The 27203-nt window shown below is 33.1% G+C and overlaps 1 protein-coding gene, 1 long non-coding RNA gene and 1 other non-coding gene across 3 annotated transcripts in view; 2 read left to right on the top strand and 1 right to left on the bottom strand.

Annotated features, from left to right (window-relative positions):
* Positions 1-27203, top strand: part of NKAIN2 (sodium/potassium transporting ATPase interacting 2) — a 1359833-nt gene that overhangs the window by 700689 nt on the left and 631941 nt on the right. The gene's annotated exons all lie outside the window — the stretch shown is intronic.
* On the bottom strand, positions 7376-25519 carry LOC141487911 (uncharacterized). The gene is made up of 4 exons (XR_012468543.1): positions 25271-25519; positions 24827-24944; positions 8461-8588; positions 7376-7512 (listed from the first exon to the last, which is right to left on the bottom strand). It is a non-coding gene; the product is annotated as an uncharacterized LOC141487911 (long non-coding RNA).
* LOC141490388 (U6 spliceosomal RNA) lies at positions 22889-22999 on the top strand. Its single transcript, XR_012469214.1, has one exon. It is a non-coding gene; the product is annotated as a U6 spliceosomal RNA (small nuclear RNA).

The following is a 27203-nucleotide window of genomic DNA, read 5'->3' on the forward strand; positions in this document are numbered from 1 at the left end:
TGTACAGCATGAATGGCACTGGCACAGAACTGCCTAGCCTGGCAAGCCTTCATCAGTGAAGGGGCTGCATTCCATGAGGAAGGCTCCAAAGGAAACGTGACATCCATAAGTTTAGAGTACCCACCCCAGTTGTTCACATGGACTATTTGTGCCTGACCTGTGGTCAAGCATTCTGAGCTGATAGCTTATGTCTGGCACAGTGATGTCATTTTTTGTTTTCTTTGATAAGGAAGGACAAGAACCAACCATGTTTTTCACACATCCAGGATCTCGTTCCTATAACTTTGCTGTTGCTTATTAGTAGATAAGAATTTTTCAATATACTCCAGACTTAAGATACTCCTTAAATGTTCTCAATACATTCACAATGTAATTTATAATCAATTAACTAGCATTTATTCAGCACCTACTATGTCCCTAGCATTGTGGCTGGCATGGGGAATTTGCTGTTTAGTTATTTAGTTATATCTCACTTTCAATACATTCAGATATAGTATTCATTGGAAATACATGGTCCCAGTGAGTTCATTTTACTTGCATGGAGTTGATTAAAAATGAAAACAAAAACTAAGCTAGGTGATGAGAAATGTTGGATGAAACAAATCTGCTCAAATTTGACCTCAGAAATTTATTTAGCATTGTGACCCTGGGCAAGTCACTTTACCTCTATTGACTTAGGTCCTTATCCTTAAAATGGGAACACACTGGAGAAGGAAATGACAGAACTCTTCAGTATCTTTGTCAAGGAAACTTCATGGACCAGTCTAGGGAAAGTCAGATATAACTAAATGACTGAACAGCAAATCCCCATACCAACCACAATGCTTGGGACATAGTAAGTGCTGAATAAATGCTAGTTGATTGATGATAAATATATATTGTAAAGAAATATAGCTTCCTGACTCTAGGTGTAGTGAACAACATGCTACAAGGTATGCCTTTGTTTTGGATTGAACTTTTTCCAGAGTTTTGGAGAAACAATTATTGTCAAAATATTTATTGATTTCTCTTTTGGTGAAAGCTCATAGCATAAAATGGGGAAAGTGAAGCATACACCTATGGGACTGGCAGATAAATTGTAAGTGGCATTAGTCAAATAGAAAGGCTTTATTTTCCAGTTTGTTCTGAGAGATCCCTGCAAAACTCAATGAGGTCATTGGTATCACAAATTAATATTTATAATCTGGGGAATTCTGAAACAACTATATCCTCCCTCTGATAATCTGTAGGGATAGAGAAATTAGGATGAAATTATATTACCTTTACAGCCAGTAGGGGACTATAACTTTTTGTGTATAAATATTCGAGGAATGGTGAGTAGAGAGTGATTACACTATTTGATTCCTTATTATTATTTAAATGTAATTTTACATTGCTTTCATAGTTTAATTAAATGCTTTTGCTATAACTTTCTGACTCTTTAGGTTCTAGTGACCAAAAGGGTGATAATTGTATGAGAATTTATATCATTATTTAAACAAATTATTTGCCCTTTCCCAAATCTACACTGATCCTGGAAAAAGAAGCAAGAGTCACTGTTGATGTATTTATGTAGTTGCCAGATAATCTAATTACTCCCAATTTTGTAGTCATTTCAGTAATTACCTTTGTGTATGCCTCCTATTTCCTTTGTTCAAGTTAAAATGCTGTTACAAGCACTAAAACTAGTAATGCTGAGGAGTTCAGCTGCAAATGCCTTAACTGGCATCCAAGCATGGAATATCACTTTTCTTTGACATCATCATATGGAATAAACCCAAGGTTTACTTACTTTACTTACTTACAGGTCCATGTGTCTTATGCCATATATTACATATGGTAGTGAATATCTCCCTCAGAGAATTGAAAAGCACCTTAAAAAGTCCTTCTCCCTAGCCTTCTATTTGGGAATAGAAGCACATGTAAATCTTTCTAAGTAGAAAGGAATATAACCTGCTTTAAAAAAAAGCTTCAGAGAAAGTACAGTTTCTTTTCAGCTATAAGACCTAATATATATAATTCTCATCTATCAGATCAATCTAATTCCACTGATATTTTGGATACCCCTTTTCAGAAAAGCTATCTATATTCCCCCTCCCCCAGCTCACCACTTCTCTTCTTTTCCTAGGTTCATTGACTTTATTTGCACAAATGCACTTTAATTGAAAATGATGATTTTATTCTTCTAAGATTTCTTCCAATCTTACCTAGATTTTTTTAAAACAGATTTTTGATACTTTTTTAAACATTGCAATTCATTTTTAATATCTCCAAGTACACAAAAGTACTATTTTTAATAATCAGAATTTTAATTCAAATTGATCAACTGATTTAATGATAGAATCTGACATTACATTTCCATAGTCCCTATCCTCTCAAAAAAAAAGTTCTGGGATCCCCATTCTTATTAAGAGGCTAAATAAACTGTTTATTCAATTGTCTTGTATATTCAAGTCAGATGGGAATGCAACTTTCTTTCTTCACCATTTCTATCCCACACTGATCAATTAACATCTCCATTATCTCCCCCATGAAAGATATTGTGACTTATTTATTGGGTATCTTCCTTTCTATATTTATCCCTGTTCATATTTTTATTATCGAATTAAAAAAAATGATAGGCTTGCCGTAGCCTGAAAGCATGGTGCAATTGAATCAATTGCTTAGTTTTTTCTTGGCAATGTCACCTCCTTAACTGTTTTTCTTATTTCTCTTCTTTTGAGTACTTCAAAATTAAGTAATCTGTGATATTAGTTTTATATACTATTTCTTTCTTTCCAATTAATTCTACAATTTAATTGCCTTAGAATTTTAAGCTTTGTGTTTCTATCATCTATGGACTTTATGATCAAAATTTACCACATATTTTCAGTGTTTAGGGATTAGTTTTCTTATATTATTTTATAAGAATATTATCTTCCAATTGCCTTTGCAGATCCTCTTTTCAAGGCCAGCAACATATATAATTCAGGTGTTATTCCAAAGCCTTTAACTTCATTCACCAAATTATTTTCCCATTCAGTATTTTTGAACACCAAATTTGCCATTCCCTTCTTCATAGCCTCTACAAATTTGCATAAATTTTCCATTTTTTTCTCTGTTGACTATTATCTTGCCTATTGTTTTGACATCTGCTTTAATATTCAATTTTTTTTCTTTTTTTAAAAAATTTTATTATTTTAAGGCAATGGGTTTAAGTGACTTGCCCAAGGTCACATAGCTAGACAATTATTAAGTGTCTGAGGCCAAATTTGAACTCAGGTCCTCCTGACTCCAGGATCAGTGCTCTATCTACTATGCCACCTAACTGCCCCAATATTCAATTCCTAAAATAATTTCTGTCTTAGTTTTTAAAACAGTATTATTTTTATTTGATTCAAGTTTATCATTGTTCAGTGATTTTTTGGAGATAATTCACAAAGTTTATGATTTTACTTTCTTTTTCATTGGTGAATTTCAAAGCACTCTTTTTAGGAAATAATATTTATGCATTGCGTTATTATCTTTTCCTGGATGATTATTTATTTCCTCTTCTTTAAGAAGTTTAATGTTAATTTATCTGTTTGGAGGGTTGAATTTTTATAACTTCTTTTATTTTATGTAGACTCTCTCCCTTTTGCCCCATAATAGATAATTTTCCTTTCTCTGCTATAGCAAATTTTCTCCTATTGATATCTATGTATGGGTGTGGTCAAATCATCCCACCCTATTTAGAGACAATTAGTTGTTGCAGTAGAAAATATTGAACCTGGAATCAGTAAGATCCAAGTTCAAATTTGGCCTCAAACATGTACTAGTATGACTGTGGGCAAGTCAGCTAGCTGTTATTAGCTCAATTTTTTAATCTAAAATATGAGAATATGAAGAGCATGTATCTTCCAGAGTTATAATGAGACTAAAATGAGATAATATTCATCAAGTGCATTGCAAACCACAAATTGTGATATTATTATTACTTTTAATAATATTACCATTAATATATTAATAATATTAATGAGATATTTACCAAAGATCATGGCTTTGAACATGTATTGGATAAGAACTTGTGATTTAATTGTACTATTAATTTTTTATTGAATATAAACTCCCTGCAAAAGTAGGGAAGAGAACCACAAGAACCTAAAAGATAATTCTAGTGCTTCTAGGCTTGACAAGGGTGAATTATTATAGCAAAGTCTTGCTTATCAACTAATTTGGTTGGCTTTAGTAACCTTTGGTTAAGGTGGAATACACTGAATTTGACTGGGTTCCTGCTGTTTGTGGCAGGATCAATATTTGGCACTAGTTAAATAATGAAATCAAACTGAGAGACTCTTAGGAAAAGTCCTTGGAGGACAGGATCCATTACTACTAATAACTGTTTGTACTAAATACCCTATGTACAGATGGGCTGAATTAGGATTATTTAGGGTGAGTGGCATCTTGAGGCAATTTGTTATTCTACTTTTACCTTAGGAGGTTTTACTCTAAATGGAGGTGCTTCTTTGTATGGAGATAGCTAAGTGACATGGTTGTGGGAGTGCTCTGGAAGATATGTTAAAATTTATTAACTATGTGATCCTGCCAAATCATTTAACCACTCTCCATACCAGCTTTGCTGGTTGCAAAATAGAGTAATAACAGAATCTACATTGTGGAGTTACTTGTGGGAATCAAATTAGGCAAGTATGTAAATTATTTTTGCAAGTTTAAGGTACCACATGAAGCCTAGCTATTACTAACACTATTATTGTTATTGTTATTAATTTCTAGAGTTTTAATTGCTATTAAACACAATTTGGGGTTTCTTTTTTATAGTTTAGGGAAAAACACTGTTCTAAAAGTAGCCACACTGTCATCTTGCAAACCATGTTGCTTCTTCCCTATATATTTTAAATCATGATGATGATGATGATGGCTAGCATCTAACATAACACTTTAAGATGTACAGAATGTTTCAGAATTTGAACTGAGATCTTTCTGATTCCAAATCCTCTGTCCACTGTGCCAATTAACTGCCTCTTAGAGAACACTGAAGCAGAGAGAAACACATTCTGTTCAGACTTTGATCAGTTACTTTAATGATAACATGGGGAACTGTGTATAACAAATTTATGAATTTGTGAAATAGAGCTGGAAAGAATAACATATAAGTTGTATCTAAAAAGATTGCAAGTGTGTAGAATAACAGCTAGCATTTAGTTAGTACCTACTATATGTTAAATAAATTTATTATAAATATTTGACCCTCACTGGACCCTCACAACAACCTTGGGAGAAAGATGATTGTATTAATCTCATGTTATAGTGAGGAAACAGTCAAATGGAGGTGAAATGACTTTCCTTGGGTCATATAGTTAATAAGTGTTTGAGGCTAGAATTTAAATCTGGTCTTCCTGACTTCAAGTCTAGTCATCTCTTCACTGAGTCACCCAAATACATCTATGTTAGAATATACAGATGGCAGCATAAACATAACCTGAAATTTAGTATGGATAAATATAAAGTATCACAAAATGTCACATACTCTAGTACAAAATGGAGTAGATTTGACTGGATAACAATTTATGTGAAAAAAGGCGGGGGTTTTAGTTGAATGTAGGCTTCATAAGTCTGCCATATGATGTGGTTGTGTGGAAGAAAAAAATCAATGAAATAGTGGTCTGCATTTGCAAGTAGTAGAGTGCTCAGGAAAAGATGCTAAAAACCCTCTGGAAGCCTGAATTGGTCATGGCCAAAATGTACCTGAGCTAATGAGCTCTTCTCCCTCTATTGGAGGGGAAAGGAAAAGGAAGCTACATTTTAAAAGAACACTGACAAACTGCAATAAATTCAGGAAATAGTGATGACATTGTTGAAAGGTTCAGAAACCATGACATATGAGAACAGATGAATGAGTTAGAGAAATTCACCTAGGTAAAAAGAAGGTTTTGGAGATTGAAAGATAATACCTATGTTCAGCTAGTTGAACAGATATTATGTGGAAGGGGAATTAAATTTATTCATTGAACTAGAACCAATGGGTGGAAATGCAAAAAAGGTTTATTTTGGCACAAAGTATAGAAGAGCAATCTAAGATTTTAAAAGTTAGATTCTTTCAAATGTGAAAAGTCTGCATAGGTAGTATTATTTTTCTTGGAATAAATTATTTCTGATGTCCCTTCTAACTCCAGGATTATGTGATTTTATTTTTAAATTTGTTTTTTTTAAAGGAAATCAGTGGCAAGAACCTACCATATTCTATTATGTCATAGTTGAAGACACCTCAGACATCATCTAGTTCAACCAATATTTGAAAGTGGTCCTTCTCTGCATTCCAGCTGGGAGGTCAAGTAGCCTAAAAATCTGCAAATTCTTCCTGCTGGGTTTCATAATAATCAAACAACTACGTGAATATAGCATTAGACCTGGAATGAATGAGGAAGACTTCTCTTCTTGAATTTAAATCTGACCTCAGGCACTAACTGTGTGATCCTGGATATGTCATTTAGCTCTATTTGTCTCATTTTTCTCATTTGTCAAATGATCTGGAGGAGGAAATCGCAAACCTTTCCAATATCTTTGCCAAAAAAAAACACCAAACTGGCTCACAAAGAGTCAGATGTGACTGAAATGACAACAAAAACAAAACTCTTACCCAGATTATTATTTTCTAACAGGCCAAATATCCCACATAATTTGCATTAAGTATTTATAATTAAGGACTCTAATTTATTGAGCAATTTTTATCTTAGGAATCAAAAAAAAAAAGGAAAACCTCATTCATTTGCAAAAGTTCTGGAGTTTTTAGATGACTTTAACTTGAATTCACAGTGTATTAAGATAACCTCAACCTCAAAAAAAAAAAGCCCAATTGTTGCAGCTGTTAAACTGCTCTTAGAAAGTTAAGGTATCCATAAAAATGAAATTAGTAATACATAGAACTCAAAGCTTTGAGTTTTTTGTTTTCAAGTTTTTTAACCCAGTATGTGATTTTATTGCTGTAAGGAACTCTGGAAGCAGGATTCATTTTACTGATATAAATCAGCAAGTATTTTGCAATTTGCAATTTGATGGAATTGCCTGGGCATTGAGAGGTAAAGTGATTCACACATAGTCATGCAGCCAAGATATCTTAGAAGCAGGACTAGAACTCAGGTCTTCATATTTTGAGGCCAGCTTTCTATTGAATGTGTCACACTGCTGCTTCCAAATTATATTTTAAAACTGGAAGAGAAACAAGGTTAATTCAAATGTAGTTATTTCTCTCGCTTTACCAAGAATCATATCATTTGAGTTCATTCTAGTGATCAGAAGTTTGAGTTTTATTATGATCTGAAGTTAGCAAAAGCAAATCATTACCATCTGAGGCAATTTTTTTTCTTGAATCATTTTTAATGCTATTTCTTACAAAGAATTCTGAAAAACCTATGTTTCTGGTAAGTTCCATTTCGTTCTTGATAGCAGAAAGGGATTTCCATTCATCAACACTGTAGCATCTTCAGAATCACTGTGTCTGCTGTTTTGTGCTTGTAACCAAATCAATAAAGCCATCACCACTTCCCAGACACTTGGCTGCAAAGTGACAAGAATTAAAAGATAAGGTTATAGATTTTTTTTTCCTAAAGGAAATTACAAGAAGAAAATAAGCAGACATCATTTATGGAAAGAAATAGTTACACTACCAGAGAAAGCAATGAAACTATTAAAAAGGAATTTCTCTCAGGATAGTGGCACAATACAGAAAATCTCATAAAACTAGAAAACTCTCATGATTTCAAAAGCAATTGGCATGTGTAAAATGATTCATGGATCAGAAGTTTAACTGAGGCTAACATTGTTTGCAGTGTCTAACTCAGCTTACAAAAACCATGACTTCAATTGTAAAGCCTTAGCATATGAAGAGAACTGGCAAATGTCTGAAAGATAGAGGAGCAGATTTCACAATCAAAACTTCTGCCAAATTGTCCACTGTTCTTTGGCTGCACTGATAAAGAACTACTAAGACTAACATAATGTTCCAGAATGTTCCCACTCTTACTGTTGAAATAAAATTTTGGAGTAACAGTTAAACCATTTTTGTATCTTTGTGACAATTGGTAAATGTTTGTGATTTGTAATCAAAATAGATCTCAGCTTCTTGTTAAAGTCAAAAATGAGTGTAGCGATCCACAGAGTCGAGGTCAAGACATTTAATACATTCATATAATTATGGAATTTGAGAGCTGAAACTGATTTCAGCTTCAAATCACATCAGAAAGAAATCCCTATTCCTCTAATATCTCTTAAAAATAATTATACTGACTCTGCTGGAACATCTCTAAAGAGAAGTAACCTACAACCTCTGGAGACAGCCCAGCTGTTAAAGACAGCTTGAAATGTTAGGAATTTTTTCCTGACATCGAGCTTAAATGTGCCTCTTGGTGGTTTTTATTCATTGCTCTTTGTTCTGCTTTTAGAGGCCAAATAGAATAAGTTTAATCACTCTAATCTTTCCAGCATTTAACAACAACTATTACTAACCTCCAAATCTTCTCTTCTTCAGTCCATCCTATTTTTTGTGATGTGAATTTAAGGTCTTCTGCCATCATGGTTGTCTTGCCTTAGATGTATGGCAGTTTATCAGTTGTATTCAGGTGAGGTTGTAGGACCTTAGATTGTAGTGTTCAGAATTAAACAGATGTTATGTGACTTCATAAACTATTTTAGCTAGGAGAGACCTTAGAAAATTAAGCCAATCCCTTAATTTTATATGTAGGCAAACTGAAGACAAGAAAGGCTAAATGACATATTTAGGGCCACATAGGAAATCATAAAGACAGAACCAGGGGCTTATTCTCAGACTCCTTGCCACTATATCAGTTTTTTCTCTAACCAAATTTTGTTGTGAGTCAGAAAGATGAAATGGTAACTCACTAATAAAAATGAACACTTGAAATGCAATAATGCAATGTGACCAGAGAAATGGATCAAATTCCAACTTTTATCATTTTTTAAAAAGTCATTTATCTTCATCCATCATGCATATTTCCAAGTTAGAAAATTTCCCTCCACCCTCCCCTCCCACCCAACCCCCCTCACCTCAGCAGGGAATAGTCAGGTTAGCATTTTACATACATATTTTGTTAAATATATTTATAAATTTGGGGCGGCTAGCTGGTACAGTGGATAGAGCACCGGCCCTGGAGTCAGGAGTACCTGAGTTCAAATGCAACCTCAGACACTTTTTTTCTTAGGTTTTTTGCAAGGCAAATGGAGTTAAATGGCTTGCCCAAGGCCACACAGCTAGGTAATTATTGAGTGTCTGAGACCTGATTTAAACCCAGGTACTCCTGACTCCAGGGCCGGTGCTTTATCCACTGCACCACCTAGCCGCCCTCAGACACTTAATAATTACCTAGTTGTGTGGCCTTGGGCAAGCCACTTAACCCCATTGCCTTGCAAAAACTCAATACATACATACATACATATATATATATATATATATATATATATATATATATATATGTATATATATATTTACAAATTAGTAATTTTTGGTATGAGGAATTAGGATTAAGGGAAAGAGACACGTAAGAGATCATTTTTATAAAGTGTTCATCAGATTCAGAAGGCTTGGGTTTTTTGTTTTGTTTTGTTTTTCTTCCTCTAGTTGGGGATAATAGAGTCCCTAACCAGTCAAGTACAAAGTTGTCCTACTTCTCTGAACTGTTGAGAGGAGTTGCTTCCATCAAGGTTGTTCTGATGTGTACGTTGTTCTCTTGGCTCTACTCCTTTCACTCAGAATCAGATCCTGCTTCTCTAGAGTCTGACCATTTATGGTTTCTTATAGAACAGTAGTATTCCATAGTATTCATGTACCATAACTTGTTTAGCCATTCCCCAATTGATAAGCATCCTCTCAATTTCCAGTTCTTTGCCACAACAAAAAAGAGCTGATAGGAATATTTTGGAGCATGTAGGACTTTTCCCAATTTTTACAATTTCTTCTGGGTATAGTCCTAGAATTGGAATTGCTGGTTCAAAGGTTATGAACAGTTTTATTGCTCTTTGGGAATAGTTCCATATTGTTCTCCAGAAAAGTTGGATCCAACTTCACCAGCCATGCATCAATGTCCCAATCCTCCCACAACCTCTCCAACATTGATCATTTTCCCTTTCTCTCATCTTGGCCAATTTAATAGGTGTGAGAAGATACCTCATTGATGTTTTAATTTGCATTTCTCTAATCAGTAGTGATTTGAAGCATTTTTTCCACATGATTTTATATATATATATATATATAGTTTTCTTCATTTGAAAACTGTCTTCATATCCCTTGACCATTTATCATTTGGGGATGACTTGTGATCTTATAAATTTGAATCAATTCTCTATATATTTTAGAAATGAGACCTTTTATCAGAGCTCCTGGTTGTGAAGACTGTTTCCCATCTTTCTGCTTTTCTTCTAATTTTGGCAGCATTGATTTTCATTAGTGCAAAATCTTTTAAATTTAATATAGTCGAAATCATTTATTTTGCAGTTTATAATGTGCTCTAATTCTTGTTTGGTCATAAATTTATCCCTTTCCAACTTTTATCATAATGATGAATAAGTACATATGTACTTAAGAAGTAGAATGAGGGTAGACAGAAACCTGAATTCACATCCTATTTTGGATATATATTAGCTATATTAGCCTAGTCATTCAGTTAAACTCTCCTTATCTTTTGAAAGCCCTCTATAAGTGTTGCAGATACTGATTTGCAGAAAATTTGAAGAAATCATTGATCTATATCTCTTTGTCCTCATATGATTGTTAGTCTATTGTTTTCAGTCATGTCCTACATTTTGGAATCCCATTTGGTAATTTCTTGGCAAAGATATTGGAATAGTTTGCCATTTCCTTCACCAATTCATTTTACAAATGAGGAAACTGAGGTAAATAGGGTTAAGTGACTTGCCTGGGACACAGCTATTAAGGATGTAAGACCAGATTAAATTCAGGAAATTAATTTGACTCCAGGACTGACCAAAGACCATTGTACCAACTAGCTAATTCCCTTAAACCATAAAATTTCATATGTGCATATAAAATTATTTTATTGTTCGGAGTATTTTATTCAATGATTCAAGTTCCAATTACTCCATATTATAGTAGAATTTTGTGACCTTTTCATCAATTGCCTAATGACCAACTATGTAGTCAAGTCAACTCATGGTCAACAAATAGTTATTGACTAAGTAGTAGAGATATGAAGAAAAGGACCTCACATTTTATTGGGTGAGGCATCATGTAAGTTACTAAGTTCATATAAGATAAGTACATTTTAGATCTTAGGTCTGTTTGAACAGGAATCCCCTAACAGTTAGAAGGGACTCTAGGAAAGACCTCTGAACTTAGCCAAGTTGGTCCTCATTTGAGATTCTTTAACTGGTCTTCTGAACTTGATAGCTCTTGCAAGGCTTTTGCTCTTCTGGCATAGTCTTAGACAACCAAGTGTCACCCAAAGGCAGACATATGCAACCTATACCTATGCATGCATAGGAAGGAAATTTTGTAATTTAAAAAATATATATGTGCATATAGATGAAAATAGATTAAAAAAGAGAGAGAAAAAAACAAAAAAATCACTCGAAATTCTAAAATATAGGAAATGTAAATACACTAGTGGCAGGAATGTGCACAATGTCAAGATTATTGGTCCATCTGAGTATCTAATTATAGATAGATAATATACATTATCACTAGTTTCCATACACATGCCAAGTGTATAAAATACCATCTACATATATGGTATTTAATACCCATTCCTATATATTTGTGTGAATGTGTGTGTGTGTGTGTGTGTATATGTATATATATATATATATATATATATATATATATATATATATATATATATTATATGTATGTATATGGAGAGAGATAGTTATGAGATATGATTTAAAAGTGTACTGATTTCTATAAAATGTCAGTACTCTGTGATCATATATTATGATACCCTAGAGGCTAGTAAAAATAAATTTAAGAACAAAATTTATGATATTAAGAAGCTTTAATACAGGTGATATGGAAAAATTAATTTTAAAAGAGATGCATTTCAGGCAAAAGTTTCTTCTGGAATTGGTAGATTAGGAGTGACCTGTAAAGACAAGTGGTCAATGTGCCATTAGAAGAGACAGATAACACAAAATACTCCAGAATACATTCTGAGAAGTAAGTCATAGGGAATGATTCAGAAACTGTTAGACCAACATGATGACCTGAATTGCCATATGTTTTTAAGTTTATTTTTTCCTCCTTTTTATGTATAATTAATTTTGCTGAAAGGTATTAATGATTCACTAATGGATATAATTAGCATAACCACCATAGAATTTTTTCCCATAGTTTTAGGAGTATGAGTTTCTGGTATAGAAGTGATTGATCTGAGCACATATAAATACTCTCCCAAGTATTAATAGAGCTATCTAAACTTATTAAAATTCTATATTCATTATCAAATATAAATTGTAGGAAAGAAATGGTTATTTTGTACAGAGTTCACTTTAATTTGAGTTGGCAGTGCCACAAATGATAAGAATGTCCAGGAGGAAGTTGGAAATGCTCATCTGTCCATCTGAAGCAGGAGAAATAAAATCAACCTAAAGTTATAGATTGAGAAATCCTTTAGATGGTGATAATTAGAGTCATAGTAATAAATAAAACAGCAGGTAGCAATGATATGATAAAAAAGGACCAGGGATAGAGTCTTTCTGACTGATTATATCAAGATGAAGAAGAAACAGAGGACTAGTCCAAGATGTGAAGAAATCTAGTCTAATGGAACATCATGAAAACTGAGGAGAGGCTGTAAAGAAAGGGTCGTGGTCAGCAATAGTAAATACTAGAGAAGTTAAAGTAGATGAAAAAAGTCCATTGTTTTTGGATATTAGAATGATCTTCATGTCCTTTTGAAAAAGTAGTAGGGACTCGTACCAGATTATAAAAAGGGACAGAGGAGGGAATTGTGAAGTTGTTCTACACCAGTTAATTTGAGATATTGATACATTAGCATCAGAAACTCCTAAGGGGGTGAAGCCCTCAATTATTTATTAAATTAAATCTAAGGAAGTGCTTAAGATACATAAAGATGAGGGATTTGCTCAGGATCATAGACATTTTAACTGTCAGAGGGTTTATTTGAACTCAGTTCTTTCTGACAATACCCAGCATTCTAACTGTTCCTGCATTTATCTTCTAGGCCATAATATCTCTCTATAACTTTTTATATAATATGTTATAATCATTCAGATTACTAATACATCAAGTTCATAGATAGTGAAATTGTATAAAAAAATAACTCATTCTCCCATTTCTTTGACTTAGAAACAGTAAGCTTTAAGCATAGTGTTGAGATGTTCTTATCATTAGATTCTTTGCTTTGTGCATGCCCATGTCTTCTTTGATAAATATCCAATAACCAAATTTTAACGACTATTTATTGCCTTATTAAAGAATTGACCTTTTAGTCCTTAAATAGATTTTTTAATGGTCTTGATAAGTTTCTTATATTATAGGAAACAATTCAACTTGCATTTATGCTATTTTTTGCTAATTAAGTTTGCTGGTTGGATTTATTTTAATCACCTTTAAATCCATCCATGCTGACAGTATTTAATTGAATGAAAAATGCTCAATCATTTTCCTTATGCCAAGGAAATACTTTTCTCCTTATAATCTTAACTATATCCTCTTCTCCTCAATCCTCATATAATGGTTTTGGCATTTGATGAGGTTTTCATTATTTACTTTTTACAAGAGCTTGGCACATTTGCTTTAAGATCTAGCAGCCAGTCCCAAAGCTAAAGAATCTAATTATCAATTTATCTTTTTAGAAGAGAAGAAAGTGCAGAAACAAAGGGCAGCAAGATTTCAAGTTTCTGGACTTAGGTCAAGATTCAACATTGTATGGTCACCCAACAACTAAAGGTTGAGTTATATAGGATCCTCAAGAATGATTCAGAGATTTATGAGTTCTAATAATGCTTTGAGTACTTGGAATCATGCAGATTTGTTAGACTAAATAAAGTAATAGTAGAAACCTGGTTCTCCAATGAACCTTTCTCAGTTATTTGTCTGATTTTTTTCCCTAGAGTATTCCCTGGGAACAAAGCTCAGGGTGATTACCAGAAAATATCTCTAAGTAGATCCTTAGTAAAACTTGTACTCTTTTTTTTTGTGACCAACTTTGTTGAAGTCATCCTTTCAGGATACTGTGATCATATAACACAAATGTTCATAAACAGATCAAAAGTAGATTGCATTTCCAAAATTCAAATTAAGATTGCATTAAAAATACTAGAAGTCAGATTAAAATTGCTAAGTACTATAGAAACCTAATGCTGTTTGTCAGTAAAGATTAAAACTATTGGGGCTGTTAGGTGGCACAGTGGAGTCAAATCCTGGAGTCAGGAGAACCTGAGTTCAAATCTTGTCTCAGACACTTAATAAATACCTAGCTGTGTGACTGACCTTGAGCAAATCACTTAACTACATTGCCTTGCAAAAACCAAAAGAAAAAAAGAAAAATATTAACTATTACCTTATCTCTACAAACATTATCCAATACCTAAGTAGATTGCAAATATAATGCATTAGGTTTTTTGTCTATTATTAATTTTGGGATATTTATGCCATGTTTACAAAATTATTATTTTGGCCAGTGTCTTGCCCTTTAATTCTTTTCTGATGTCTGTTTTTCTATATTTTTTCTTTAAGAAAATGTACATCTTTTAACATTTGTCTCCACACAATTTTGCAAATAAGGCCAATCAAATTAGAAATGTAGAGTAGACCTTATAGGCCATCTAGTCCAATTCATTTAAATTTGTAGAACATTTTTAGCATCTAACAATAAATGATGCTTTCTGATTCTTAAAGGAAGGATGAAAACCTAGCCTGACATTTTGTTCATTGATATATTTGAATAATGTCTTAGAACCTAACCTTAACTCTTGTATTTTGTCACTTTTAAGTTTCAACATTTTCCTGACTTTGACTCTTTTTATCATGTTTCATCTATTCTAGCTGATTATTTTGTTGTGATGACATGAGTGAGATGGTTGGAAAAGTTGTTCAAGGACTTTCAAGGTTTGAATAATCTATAATCATATGAAGATTTTTCCATTTAGCTAGACTATCTAGATAAACATTAATAAGTATATGTGAATTTAGGGAATACTAATGATCATACTCCAGTGAATTTTGCTTTGGCGCCCTACCATGGAGTGATGGTTGCTGAACACTATTCAAAAAGAACATGTTTTGGCAGGTTCTGCCAATCTAGAGGAATGACACTTTAGTATGATGGGTACAGGGACAGCCTTGGGATCATGAAGTTCTAAATTTTTATTTTTATTTTTTTTATATATCCAGACATTACAATCTTGGGGCAAAATGACCTAACATCAATTAAGTTGACACATGTCTTAGCATGTTGTCTTAAGGTATATTACAACTTTTATATCTATAGCAACATATCAATTATAAAGCAACACACCAATTGCCATCAACTAAGGGTCTTCCCACATTGAAATTCCCTAATGATGAAAATAAAGTGCCATGCGGTGATGCAGTGGATACAGGGCTCTGACCTTGATTTAGGAAGAGTTGAATTCAAAAGTGGCTTCTATCACTTAACTAGTTAGGTGACACTGGGCAAACCACTTAACCCTGTTTACCTCAGTTTCTTCATCAATGAGCTGGGAAGGAAATGGCAAACCACTCCAGTAAATTTTCCAAGGAAACCCTAAATGGGGTCCTGAAGAGTCAGATGATGGAAATGATTGAGCCACAATGATGAGATTATAGATCTAGATATAAAAATGACTAAGGAAAGTCATTGTGCCCTACTTTGTTTCCTGTTGTTTGAGGATGAACTTGTCTCTATAAGAAGACTTTGGTCACCAAGTTTGCCTCAGCTACACACACACACACACACACACACACACACACACAAGATATATATATATATATATATATATATATATATATATATATATATACAGATACCCACATTTATGTACACATGTATATATGTATGCATGTTGAAATAGGTATATAGCTGGTTATTATTTTATAGGCATGCATACATGTATGTGTGAATATGTACATGTAGTATATGTATATATGCACATATATTAATTACTACCTTGTGACTTTGGATATGTTATGTAAGCTCTCTGGATGTTTCCTTATCTATAAAATGAATAGGTTGAACTTGATGATCTCCATTATCCCATTTAGATCTAAATCTATAATGCCATGATTTTATTATATTAGTTCAATTAATTTAAATTTTCTTACTTTTGATCCTTATTTAATTAAAATCTTTAATCCTTATTAAAATATTAAGATGAAAATTGGACATAGAAATCTGTTATGACTTGTTTAGCTCATCTAGACTCTGTCCTGATGACAGTCTCCCTCTATGTATCAGTGAATTGCATTTACCTTCTTATCTCTTTCTCCATCTCTATCCACTGACTCAGGAAGGAGAAGTTACACTCAGTTGTCATTTATAGATTCTCCATCTAACACAATTATCCATTAATTTTTACTCCTTTGAGATTCTTTCAGTCCATATATAAATTAATCAATATTCTGATAGCAATTCTCTGTCAACCTGTAGGACACTCTCCTTTCCTCAAAGCAATCAGTGCCTGTCTCACATCATTGTCTTCTGTCTTCATAATAGGAGGCATAAGTTACATATGGATACTTCCTCAATCATCCTGATCTTATAGTTCCTCAAATGACTCATTTCACATGATCGATACCTGCATCCCTCCTGAATCTTATTAAAAGATAGTTAAACCCATTATCTTTTCATCATTCAAAAATACAGCACTTTCATGTTCATGAATTCTGAAAATTCATTATCTGATCACAATATAATCATCCCACTTCTCCTCCTGTCTTGGAACCCTAAATCCTATTTTTTTTCCATATACACCATAGATTACTGTTACTGAACCCTTCAATTCTTTGCCAGATCATAACTTCTGCACTAACTACAATCTCCTTTCTTCATCTTGACCTCTTGGTGAACCAGTTTGACTTTAAAATATTCTTATTTTGAGTTTTCTCTACCCCTTATCAAATTCCCTATATTTCCCTTCCAGTCTTCAACCTTAGATCACTTCTACCACTACAAATTTGGGGTTACATAATCTCATTTGGACCCTAATTATGGGTAGGAAATCATTTATTCTTCCCTAATTTACTTGCTATCCCATTCTCAAACATTTGCATGTCTCCTTAAACCTCTCATGACTCCTCCTTTGCCCACCCTTTCAGTTAAGAACTTATCTCATATACTATTGGGGAGAAAAAAACAACAGATCATTCTTTAAGATCTAGTCTTGTCCCCTCTTCATATCACTTTTGCCTGATGTTTTCTGCCCCTAACCCTATCTTCACCCTATCTCACATAGAGTTAGTCCCTCTCCTTACTACTACTCCTCTGCAAGTACAAGTGATTCCATTCCATCTTGTCTTCTTCAGTAGATTGCCTCCTATCATCCCCAACTCTCTTATTTGTCTTTTATCTCTCCCCATCTAATGATACTTCCATAATGCCTACAAATATGTCCACATCTCTTCCAACCTCAAAAAAATTCTCACACAATCCATTCATCCCTGCTATTTCAAGTGATAGTTCTCTTCGTCCCTTTTATGGTGCAACTCCTTGAGAATTTTATGTTTATTAAGTGCCTCCACTTCTTTTTCTCTGGTTTCCAACCTCACCATTTAACAGAATTTTCTGTCTCTTGTCACTAAAAATCTTTTAATTGCTAAATATTATGTTTTTTATGCCATTATTTTACTAGGTACAAATGTTCCATTATTATTTCTACATATAGATATATATGTTTATTACTATGTTTTTCAATCCACATTTTTGAATTTGGTTTCAATGATTTCCTTCAACATTGGCTTCTACAAGTTACTATCAGACAAATCAGTTAAATGACTATCCCCATTTTTTCTGAAAACTTTACCTATAAATTTCATTGTGGCCGTGGTACCTTTTTCTATTTGCTTCTTTGTCTTTTTTTAATTACTATTCATCACTTACAATGAAAGGATAAGAGAATGTTCACTCTGATTTAAAAAAAAATCATTGCCAACTCCCTTTTATATTGTTCTATTAATCTTAGCCTAATAATCCTATTTCTTGCTATATTTGATAATACATGTATAATTACTAGCATCCAGATGGCTAGATAGATTAATTAGCAGTTCTAAATTAAGCTATATTTTATATAATAGGCCTTTAAAATACTACTGAAAAAAAGTTCAGGTGCAATAAGTCAAAAGTCTACTTAAGTTTTCTGCTATAAAATTTGACTCAAGATCCCTCTGTCCTTGATTTGAAATTTGGGTTAATGCAGGCAAAGTTAAAATTGATCTTTTGTGTGGTATATGGGATATTGCTATTTACTAATATCAATATTATCTTGACATTTAGAAATATTCCCATTTTATTTAAACATTTTATTTATTTCTCTACTTAACCTGACCTTTGCTGGTCATCAAATTTGTTATGCTTTTTACCCAAATGACTTCGATCTGACAAAGTTTTGAAAAGAAATCTCTTGTTATTTCAGTCCTATTCCAACATTGCACTATCACAGTCAAATTGAAAGTGAGATAAAAGCCCTTTTTCTCTCAGTGAGAAAAATGAGAAGGAAAAAAGGAAATTGATTCTACACCGATCAAATGCCAGTTCACCTAAAAGCAAAAATAATGCAAATGAAGTTTACAGTAAATTTGCTTTTATCCAAGCAGTCGTTTATAATTTCTAAATTAATATATGTTCAAGTTAATTCAATAAGTAGTATTTAGTGCCTACTCTTTGTAAGGCATTGTACTTGGGTCAAGAAGCTGAAATAAAAAATACAGTCTCTGACCTCCAGGAGTTTACATTATTATCTAGGCTGAAATAAATATGTAAATGAATATGTAAATGAATTAAGCTTGATGAAGGGAAGCAGGAAAATCATCTCTTTGAGCTTTGAAGAAAGTCAAATGGGTAGGGAATGCATTGAAGGCCTAAGAAGACCATAGATGTAAGCAATGGAGGGTTAAGGGCTTACAGCTAGCAGTCCAATTTGAATGAAAATAAAGTGGAGCAAAATGAGCAGAAAAAAATCTGAAATGGTAGTCTAGAAGTAGATAATGAAGGATTTTAAATGTGAAGCCTAAAAGTTGTTTTTTTTTAAATACTAGAAGCAATTTGGAGCCAAGGGAACTTCTTAATCAGAGAAGTTACATAATCTAATCTTTATTTTTAGGGAAATGATCCTGGTAATTCTGTGGAGAATAGATTGGAAGAAGAGATGATGGCTTATGAGGCTATTACCTCCCAATTTTATAGATGTAAACCTTCAGTTAAATATTTTTGATAAGGAACTTGATATGATTTCAGACTTGTTTTGTGGTTATAATATTTGATATTTGAAATATTAAACTGTTGATGTGTTTTTTTTTTCCTATATGCTTTATTGTTGCAGGATAGATACCTCACACACACATACATACATACATATCCCTAAAAATAAAGAACAACTAAATCAGATTTGGTTTGGAATCCACAGGCTGATTGATTTCTAACACGTACCTTGACTCTGGACTTAGGCCAGGTCTCAAAATTAAATTGAGTAGGATTAAAACACAGACATCTACTTCCCTGCATCTTTAAATAGCTACTATATGATAGGTTGCTAGCGAGCATTGGTCATACCGCAAATATTCTATTAGTTCATTAAGTGACATAAAATATAGAGCACTAGACTTGGAGTAGAAGATCAATTCAGATTTAGACTCAGACACTTACTATGTGTGACCTTGGTCAGGGCACTTAAACTTAACCTTAAACTCTGCCTCATTTTCCTCATTTTCCTCAATTGTAACATAAGGATGACAGTAATGGCATTTTACCTTCTCAAATTATTGTGAGGATCAAATGAGACATTTGTAAAGCTTGTAGTATTGAAGCAGAGGAAGTATTTGGAATAGGTATATGTTTTATAATTATTAATCTTAAATAATCTTAAAACTGCTAATCACAGCAATACTAAATTATAATAATTACAAGTAATGTATTGGTTAAAATAATATGATTATTAATAAGATATCAATTTATAATAAATATTTATCTACCCTCTGTACTGACCATTTATCTTTTCCTATTCCCATGCCATTGTTCCAGTTATTGATATGAGGACAATGAACTTGAATTAGTAAAGTACCTTGCCCCTCTCTGAAATCCTATCAACAAAACAATAGTCTCTGCCCTAGCCTGAAAGGATTAAATCTTGGAGCTACTGCCCAACATCAGCATATCTCCCATTATCTACCTCTGCTCTTTGAGCTACCTGCCCCCACTTTTGTCTCCTTGATATGTTTAAAAGCTCACTCACTCCTCAGTTGAGTGGCTTATCTTCCTTTGGAGGGCAGCCCCACTTTGGGGAACAAGATTCCTCATGTAACCTCTCTTGCTTCCATACTTTTCCTTATTGCTCATCCTCTATGCAGGTTTAGGTCATCTAGGTTGCTCAGGGATAGGTGGTTTTTCTCCCTTTAGTCTTTCTGTTAGCTCCTACTAATCACAGCAATATTTTAATAAACTGGGGCAGCTAGGTGGTGTAGTAGATAAAGCATCGGCCTTGGAGTCAGGAGTACCTGGGTTCAAATCTGGTCTCAGACACTTAATAATTACCTAGCTGTGTGGCCTTGGGCAAGCCACTTAACCCCATTTGTCTTGCAAAAACCTAAAAAAAATATATTTTAATAAACTTTTTTCTATTCCCTAAAATTTCTACTGAATCAAAATCAGTCTTTTATATGAATTCTTTCATGTTCTGCCTGAACCTTTAGTCTGCTACATTTACCTGCAGTTACAGGATGATCCTTGACCCTTGAGAAGTACTTATTACATATTTGTTTTATTCCTTTCACTGAAATGTAAATTTGGGGAAGGGCAGCTAGGTGGCACAGTGGATAGAATGCTGGCCTTGGATTCAGGAGGACAGACATTTGAATCTATCCTCAGACACTTGCCACTTACTAGCTGTGTGACTTTGGGCAAGTCACCTAACCCTGATTGCCTCTCACCCTGGATGGTCTGGATTCATATCTGGCTACTGGTCCCAGGTGACTCTGGAGGAGAAAATGAGGCCAGTGACTTAGGAGAGGCCCCCTCACTCATATCCAGTTCACATGCCTATCATGGCATCACCTCCCTGATGTGGTCTTTTCATTTGTGTCTCGCATTCTTTTGTTTTAAATATGAACTCATAAAATACCCTTGTTATCATGGAAATGATGAGGATAAATAAATAGGTTTCCTTGAAAGAATAATTTTGTGGTATATTAAAACTATGAAAAAATTCTAATTTTTGATAAGTATTGAATGGAACTTCTTTAATAATTAAAATACTTTCATTTTATATTGTATATTTCATCCAAGAACATAAAAATACATTTATGCCTATAATTTATTTACCCATTACCTTGGAAGAGACACACAAAGAACAGGAAATAATTATCTTTCATTTGCAAATCAAGAACCTGAGGTAAAGGGTTTTAAAAGTTTTAATCAATTAAGGATATTTGTTTAGGATTGAACCAAAAGTAGACATTAGTTTCCTTGACTCTAGATCTAGATCTATACTCATTAAACTGTGTTCCTAATACTAGTAACATATTTATATTGACTGACCTAATAAGAATATTTAATCTTGTGACATTAAAAATGTTTGAAACAATTTCTGGATCAATTAATAATTTTATTAATAAGGCCAACATAGTCATAAGGCATTCTTGACAGAGACCTCATAGAGAGTGACCCTTGGACTGATAAAATACAGACTATCCTTAGCCTTTAGCTATCTAGACAAAAGAATCTGCCTCCAGCCAAGCTTGAGTAGAACACAATAGGTTTAGCCAGTCTAGATTAAATTCCTTTCAAAAATTGGAAAATTGGGTGGGGGTGGGGGTCTGACCAAGTTGGAAGAGAGTCCATGCAATTTCATTATCAGTAATGTCCTTCAGTCTAAACTTTAAAGGGACTTTAGAAGAAAGGGAGAGTTCTGAATCTCCTTCAGATATTGGTTTTTAATAATTTCTCAAAGTCTGGTTGGTTTAGGAAAGTGATGTGAGCTATTAGGTTAATTTGAAAAGAGACAGAAATAGAAATATAGATAGATGATATGAATGTAATGCACAAAAATCTATGCATTTTTAGCTTTTGATAGAATAAAAATAATGAATGTAGAGTAAAAAATTATCCTGTTTATTTTTTTTTAAAGACACTACCACATAGTAGGCATTAAATAAATGGAAAGAGGAGGGTAGATTTCAATGAGAGATAAGGGAAAAGAGAATATAAATATAGATTCAGATCTATAGATATAGATTCAGATGCATATACACACACACAAATATATATCAGAAGGCAAAACTCAAATTATTGAACCCCATGCACCCATGCATGTACACATGTATACACACACACACACACACACACACACACACTCCTTCAAGAGTACTCTAGTTTGGAAACAAAGATATATATTCAACTTAATTCAATGAACATTTTTTGTATAATTTTTTTTTTTTTTTTGCTTTTTACAAGGCAATAGGGTTAAGTGATTTGCCCAAGATCACACAGCTAGGTAATTATTAAGTATCTGAGGTCAGATTTGAATTCAGGTACTCCTGACGCCAGGGCTGGTGCTCTATCCACTATGCCAACTTGTTTCACCTCAATAAACATTTTTAATCATACATTATATACTAGGCATTGTGCTAGGAGATTCTGAGGGTATAATTAGCAAAAAAATGAACTTACATTTGAAGGGGGTGAACATGGTGAAGAAACAATATGTAGACAGAAAAGCATGTACTAATATATTTGCACAAAAATGTACCTGTAGTGCTTGTACTAAAACTGGAAAGATACAGAGAAGATTAGCATAGCCCCTGCATAAGGGTGACACACAAGTATGTGAAGTGTTCCATATTTTTAAAAAAATGTACATGTAATTTTTAAGGGAAGATAATGGTCTAATAATGGGAAGAATGAGGAAAAACCTCATGTAAAAAGTCACACCCAAATTGTCCTTTAAAGGAAGGTAGGACTCCTTTATAGTGACAATAAGGAGGAACTTTTCCAGGAACTGCAAAATGATTGTGCAAAATATGGAGGTAGGATGCTTTGTATGGTGAACTGCAAATAGGCAGTTTGATCAAAATTTAATCAAAACAGAATATTTGAGGGAGGTGGCAAAATGTGCAGGGCCTGGAGTCAGGAAGACTCATCATTATGAGATCAAATCTGACCTCAGATACTTACTTATCTGTGTTATTCTGAATAAATCACTTAGAAAGGCACTTCAATATCTTTGTCAATAAAACCCCCATATATGGTCATAAGAGTCAGACTTGACTGAAACAATTCAACAATAAAACCATAACTAAAATCAATTTAGATCACACAGATTTCAGAAACATTGTTAGAATTTTCAGATAATTCTTTAAATCTTTGTAGGGATAAAAATAAAATTTTAATTTAATAAGAAAATTTCAAAGCATAATATTGAAAATATGTTTATAATGCTATACATATGTTCTGTGTTCTATTAATTGTATGCTAAAGGGGCAGCTAGGTGGCGCAGTGGATAAAGCACGGGCCTTGAAGTCAAGTCAGGAGTACCTGGATTCAAATCCGGTCTCAGACCCTTAATAATTACCTAGCTGTGTGGCCTTGGGCAAGCCACTTAAACCCATTTGCCTTGCAAAAACCAAAAAAAAAAAAAAAAAAAAAAAGATTGTGTGCTAAAGCTTATAATTTTAAAAAAAAACTTGATATTTTTTACCACCCAATAAAAATTGTGATCATTATTCAAATTCCTCTTTTGTAGTATAACAAGTTTCTATATAATAAAACTTTAGATTTGACTTTATAAAAATTTTACATGATTTTGCTTTTTGTTTTTTGTTCTCTGTCTTTTTCTGTTATTTGTCAAATCTAGGAGAAATAATTTCATTGTGGGTTATTTATAAAAAAAAAGATAGATATGATTTTTGGCAATTTATTGATACACTGCTCTCAGAGGGAAAATTATTAAATAAGCCAATGATAAAGATAAAATGTTCTTGTTAAACTTTTTAAAAAAATTCTAGGTTGCACATATTGCAGTAGAAATTACATTATAGGTGGCAGCTAGGCGGTGCAGTAGATAGAGCATCAGCCCTGGAATCAGGTGGACTTGAGTTCAAATCCTGCCTTAAATACTTAATAATTACCTGTGTGACCTTAGACAAGTCATTTAAACCCATTGTCTTGCAAAACCAAAAAAAAAGAAAAGAAATTGCTCATTGATGATGTACAGTTTCTTTTTGCACAGATTATCTTTATAAGTTAGACCACTGATTTCTTAGTACAGAGAATAAATTCATTATAAAATCAGAGTAAAAATACAAATGCAAACTAATGCAAAAACAATGTGATATACAATGAAAAGAACTTCAACCTGACAACTAAATAAGTTACTAATGCTGAAAAAAATGGTAGATGGGGAAAGTGCATCAACTCCCTCTTTTGATTAGATTTTATGTAATAAATTGTCATAACAAGAAGACCCAAAGAATTTAACAGTCATCTTAATCAGCAAATCATTTAATCTCCTTTCAAAAGAAAAATAAAGCCCAGTGGAATTGGAAGATGAGAACAATTTGTTCCCACAGCCATGCAAGGCAGCTGAAGCAGACACCAGGGAACACTTAGAGTCTGGGCAGACATCAAAGATGGTCAGGTCATCTACTGAATCCCAGATTAGACATATGTCTTACCATTTCTTTGATGACTCTGGAAGAGAGAGAAAGTAGCTGATGACTTTGTGCAATTCTGTCTCACTTGAATTCAATTCACACATAATTCAAGATATCACTCTGTGGTGTCATTGTTCCTCTTCAAAATGTTGGAAAAACAACATAGCACACAGTAATCACTACTTTACAATATAAACTCATTTGTAAAATGTAAAAAGATAATAGAAGACAATAAAACTATAGCCTATTAGAAAAGAATAGTCTTCAAGTCTGAACTGTATACAATTCTGCATTTTAAAATTTAGGTCAAACTAAACCTGATTTCTTTTTTTTTCTTTTTTTTCCTTTTTTTTTATTAAAGATATTATTTGAATTTTACAATTTTCTCCCAATCTTGCTTCCCTCCCCCCACCCCCACCCCACAGATAGCACTCCGTCAGTCTTTACTTTGTTTCCATGTTGTACCTTGCTCCAAATTGGGTGCGATGAAAGAGAAATCATATCCTTAAAGAGAACAGAATTCTCAGAGGTAACCAGATCAGACAATAAGATATCTGTTTTTTTCCAAATTAAAGGGAATAATAGTCTTTGAACTTTGTTCAAACTCCACAGCTCCTTATCTGGATACAGATGGTACTCTCTTTGCAGACAGCCCAAACTTGTTCCCAATTGTTGCACTGATGGAATGAGCAAATCCTTCAAGGTTGAACATCACTCCCATGTTGCTGTTAGGGTGTACAGTGCTAAACCTGATTTCTAAATGCCTTTTCTGATTGGGCATGATGAGGTTTCAATTCCATATTGCTGAAAGCTTTATGACATCATAATAACTTTTTGATTTTAACAATTTTGAATACTGCTTTTCAGTTCAATCCAACATTCTGTATTGAAAAAGCACTCCTGAAACGAAATTTTGAATTCTGAAATCTATTTCTCATATGAAATTTAGAGTTTTTAGTACCCTTACTGTAGGAAATTGTGGTTTTTGAAATTCAGATCAAGCTGAAACTTCTCTTTCTTAATTGTCTTTTCTAATTTGGCATGATGAATTCTCATTTTCTTACATGTGACAGTAATATGACATCCTAAGAGTTTTTGGATATCACAATATCCATCATGATTTTCTGCTTGGATTTGATAGTTTATGTTCATAAAAGCCATTTTTAAATTAAAATATGAAATATGAAGTCATTTTACCCAAATAAATTTTGAGTTCTAGAAAAAAAAGAACAGTCAAACTTTCACAAAAAATATTCAACATTATGCCACATCTTTACCATCATATAGTTTATCAAAAGATAAAGAATACAATAATATCCCACTGGACTTATTATCTGATTTTTTTTAAACTTTGTTTATAGTCATATACTACTTTAAAGACTCTTATCTAAGAGGAAGTTTCCCATAATATTTTAAAATTTCATAAGATTCCTTAAAAGATAGGAGAAAAATATGTAAATAATGTTAAATAAAGTAAACAGTGGTTACCAAAGTAGAGTATCGCTGTCATGGAGGAGATTGAGCACAGAACCGAAGTTGAAGAGGAATTCTCTATGATTGGTACAGTCCTCCAAATGGTTATGTTTGTGTATAACATTTTATAAATTGTGTGAAACTTTAGAAGATTGCAGACATCCCTAGATAAACAATCACTCAGGAAAAGTCAAATTATGAACATTACTTTTTCAGATTAAAAAAAGATTATTAAAGTAGGTCGGTAATCCCCAGATATCATATATCTTGAGCAGACATTGAAAATGAAAAATAAATTGTGATCAGAATTGAGTAAGAGGTCTAATGGTAAAAGAGGCATAAACATTCACTGATGAGTTCTTTATAAATGGCCAAATGGAAAAAATGGGCAAAAAAATAGCTCAGGAGGAAAACAATTTCTTAACTAAGGCAGGCATGACTCCATAAGAATGACTTCATAAGACTTTGTGAAACACTAAAACAAAGGGAAAAAATGGAATAATAGCAGAAAATGTGAAAAATCTCATTTGAAAAGCAACTGACCTAGAAAATAGATAAAGAAGAGATAATCTGAGAACTATTGAACTATCTGAAAGCTATGATAAAAATTAGGCTAGACATATTTCAAGAAATTATCAAGAAAAATGATTTTTTAAATTCAGAGGATAAAATGCAAATTGAAATATTATACCAATCACCTGCTAAAAGAGATCCCAAAAATGAAAACTCCCAGGGATATTATAGCCAAATTCTGTAACTTCCAGGGTTAAGGATGAAATGTTGCAAGTAGGCAAAAAGCAACAATTCAGTATAAGGGAACCAAAGTCAGAATCATACAAGATTTAGCAGCTACCACAATTAAGCATCAGAGGGATTGGAATAAGAAATTCCAGAAAGCAAAGGAGCTTAGATTATAACCAAAGAT

This window comes from Macrotis lagotis, chromosome 5 (assembly GCF_037893015.1).
Source record: "Macrotis lagotis isolate mMagLag1 chromosome 5, bilby.v1.9.chrom.fasta, whole genome shotgun sequence".
Lineage (NCBI taxonomy): Eukaryota > Metazoa > Chordata > Mammalia > Peramelemorphia > Peramelidae > Macrotis > Macrotis lagotis.